Here is a 4,122-nt window from a genome sequence, read left to right as displayed (position 1 = left end):
AATAAAGTGGCATATTAACAGCGCTACAGCGGAAATTAAAACAGTTCTCGGCTCTCAACTTCCTGATTTTAGGGGTGGTGCTGAAAGTAGGAGTAGGGGGGGTATTGGGACAGGACCCTGGGAAGATTTCAAGTGCCCTTAAATTTGTGGCTTCTATTTTAGGGGTAGTGGTAGTAGGAATGGGTGATATTTTACCGTTCACGATAAACCGTCAAAAAAATTCCTCACGATAAGAATTTGTCATCTCGCTGTAAAAACAATAAATTCCCGTTGACGTTTTTGTGTAAAACTGATTTATGGTTCTGCGTTAAATCCATGCACAACGTACAGGAAGGAAGGAAGGAAGGAAGGAAGGAAGGAAGGAAGGAAGGAAGGAAGGAAGGAAGGAAGGAAGGAAGGAAGGAAGGAAGGAAGGAAGGAAGGAAGGAAGGAAGGAAGGAAAGAGGAAGGAAGGGAAAAAAGAAGGAAGGAAGGAAGGAAGGGAGGGAGGGAGGGAGGGAGGGAGGGAGGGAGGGAGGGAGGGAGGAAGGAAGGGAAAAAGAAGGAAGGAAGGAAGGGAAGAAGGAAGGAAGGAAGGAAGGAAGGACGGAAGGAAGGAAGGAAGGAAGGAAGGAAGGAAGGAAGGAAGGAAGGAAGGGAGGGAAAAAGGAAGGAAGGAAGGAAGGAAGGAAGGAAGGGAAAAAAGAAGGAAGGAAGGAAGGAGCAAGGAAGGAAGGGAGAAAACAAGGAAAGGAGGAAGGAAGGGAGAAAACAAGGAAAGGAGGAAGGAAGGGAGAAAAGAGGAAGGGAAGAAGGATGGAGAGAGCAGGAGGAAAGAAGGAAGGAAGGAAATGAGCCTGAAAGAAAGAAAGAAAAAAGGATAAATTCCCATTGATGACGTTTTTGTGTAACAAACATGGCGGATCTGAGAGCGAGATAGATTTATAGTTGAAAAGGTGGAGTTGAATTGGTATTTTTTTTATCGTCATTTTTATCGTTATCGGGAAATGCCAGAAATTATCGTGATACGTTTTTTAGTCCATACCGCCCATCCCTAAGTGGTAGTGAGGGAGGGCTAGTGGAAGAAAGTAGGGGGTGTATTGGGATTGGGCCTAAATTGCTGTCGGAGTGCTTTCTAAAAAGAGTTTTGTGGGGGATTCTGCTTATTGTTGACTTTGACGCAGGATTTTACAGTGCTCAAATGTTCAATATGGGTAATTACGGTACTTAACGTATTGGGCACAAGGCACGTTGCTGTCACAGCAGAAACGGTGGCTTTAGGATTATTGATAGTGTTATTGTTGCTTTTGTTTTTTACATGCTGCTCTGCAACAGTAACTGCCTGTGGATATCTGTGGATATCTGCGTGTGTTGCAGTAGTCGGGGGATGAACTGGTGGAGGAGGTGAGCAAATAAAACAAAAACAACAACAGCGTTAGATACGAGTCGGTTATAAATGGTAGTTCACTTCCAATAAACAAACATCGGGTTCAATACAAGCCGAGGCAGAGACATTAAACGGAACGGAAAGGCCAAGAAGAAAAATGCCTCGTCATAGTACTATAAATGTAAAGCAACTACGTTTTCTTTCCCATTGAACAATAAAAAAAGCACTTCATATCATAAGCTCATTATATCTGAGCTATAAAGTGATTATGGGCTTGAATAAAGCATTGTTCTGCTGTTGACGGGATTAAAGATGGCTTTAGAGGGAGAGAGCTGGCGTCGCTGCTCTCGGCTCCAGTGTTTTCTTTTTTTCTCTGAGCCAGAAGTGAACGAGGCCACACACTTGACTGTTTGCCAGCTGCGGCTCGCCCTTCATCCTTTCTTTTCTAACACATTTATCTCCTGCTCGCCGTCTATCCATCTACATTTGCACTGCTTTATTCTCTTTTTGAGGCCGACGCGAGGTGTCGTTTTTATCACGGGCGTGTTTGTCACCTGCACAGAGGTGTCAAGTAACAAAGTACAAATACTACGTTAGACTTTTTACTTTTACTCCTTACATTTTCACGCAATTATCTGTACTTTTTACTCCTTCCTTCCTTCCTTCCTTCCTTCCTTCCTTCCTTCCTTCCTTCCTTCCTTCCTTCCTTCCTTCCTTCCTTCCTTCCTTCCTTCCTTCCTTCCTTCCTTCCTTCCTTCCTTCCTTCCTTCCTTCCTTCCTTCCTTCCTTCCTCCCTCCCTCCCTCCCACCTTCCTTCCTTCCTTCCTTCCTTCCTTCCTTCCTTCCTTCCTTCCTTCCTTCCTTCCGTCTTTCCTTGTTTTCTCCCTTCTTTCCTTCCTGCCTCCCTCCCTCCTTCCTTCCTTCCTTCCTTCCTTCCTTCCTTCCTTCCTTCCTTCCTTCCTTCCTTCCTTCCTTCCTTTCTTCCTTCTTTCCTTCCTGCCTCCCTCCCTCCTTCCTTCTTCCCTTCCTCTTTTCTCCCTTCCTTCCTTCCCTCCTTCCTTCCTTTCTTCCTCCATCACTCCTTCCTTCTTTCCTTCTTGCCTCCCTCCTCCTTCCTTCTTCCCTTCCTCTTTTCTTCCTTCCTTCCTTCCTCCCTCCTTCCTTCCTTCCTTCCTTTCTTCCTTCCTACCTCCCTCCTTCCTTCCTTCCTTCCTTCCTTCGTTACCTTACTTAAGTAGAAATTTTTTTCACTGGAGTAATTATTTTTCAGACGACTTTTTACTTTTACTCCTTACATTTTCACGCAAATTATCTGTACTTTTTACTCCTTACATTTTAAAAACAGCCTCGTTACTCTACTTCATTTCAGCCTTTAAAAAAAACTATCCAGTTAAATTGCTCCATCTGGATAGAGTGAATTTGGTTGGGGTTGGATGAGAAAATATAAATATAATACCATTCCGACACCCTATTGGTTTGTACACGATCCATTGCACCTGCACATGACACAAATGGTTGCGCTCCAGCAGCAAAGGCTCCAGTTGCTTTTGCGGCTGAACCGAGCCTATTGGTAACTCTGTTGAATATTCTGTGCTTGACTGATGCAGATGTATAAAGTGTTTGTTAAATCGACGGATCAATCCTCCCTTTTACTTTCTGAGTCTGCCTTTTTATCATTTTTAACTTAAAGAGTGATAAAAACAAAAAATGGGAGAGGAAAAAAAGGAAATGAATGGAAATGAAACGACTGTAAACAATAAACACCACACTGGTATTAATATGCAACTAAACTTGGATGTACATTCCAATAAAGGTTAGGATAAATGATAACATGCCTCTGAAGTTTGACTTTTTGCACCATTACAATACTTATAGGCAACTAGTCATCATATCTGCTGCTCTCTGAAACACATGTTAGTGCCTCAATAGTACACATATATGGTTCTTTAATATATTTGCATTATACTAAGATGCATTCATTTTCAATGGCTTTTGTCCTTAATGGCCTTTTCCCCCTTACATTACTTTTACTTTTATACTTTTAGTTTAGAAACCAGTACTTTTATACTTTTACTTGGGTAAAAAACTTGAGTTGATACTTCAACTTCTACAGGAGTATTTTTAAACTCTAGTATCTATACTTCTACCTGAGTAATGAATGTGAATACTTTTGACACCTCTGCACGTGCATGGCGTGCAAGTCTTTTCAAGGTTTTAGGGAAATCCTTGAAACACGGAAGGCAGTAAATCTTTCATGAGTACAGCATTGATCTTTGTGTGACTGGATGGAAGTCTCTCTATGTGACAAAACGAAGGCTCCGTTGCATCAAGTTAAATGACATCCATTAACGCTGACATGATGATTTATTTCCTTTTATTTGTGACTCATCATCACTGTGTACATCCGCTCGCTGACAGCTCCGCCGTGATGTCAAACCTCCTCTGATGAGCTTTGTTTTCTCTGCCTGCAGAAAAACACAGGAGCGGTGAAGGCACAGGAGACGAAGGAGCGCTGGAAGGAGAAAAAGGTGGCCAAGCAGCAGAAGAAAGAAGAGAAGGAGGTGGTGGAGGAAGAGGAGAACGTCCAGCCCGTGGTGGACGCCCTGGAGAACGGCTTCCTCCACCACGCTCAGCGGGAGCAGGAGAGGATGAACGAGAGGCTGCTGAAGAAGACGTACTCCAAGAAGATCAAAACGGTCAGTGTCAGCTTCCCCGTCACAGCTGCTCACGTATGGGGCTAGAACAGTCTCATAATT

Source organism: Cololabis saira, chromosome 9, assembly GCF_033807715.1.
Source record: "Cololabis saira isolate AMF1-May2022 chromosome 9, fColSai1.1, whole genome shotgun sequence".
Lineage (NCBI taxonomy): Eukaryota > Metazoa > Chordata > Actinopteri > Beloniformes > Belonidae > Cololabis > Cololabis saira.
This window is presented reverse-complemented; position numbering follows the sequence as displayed.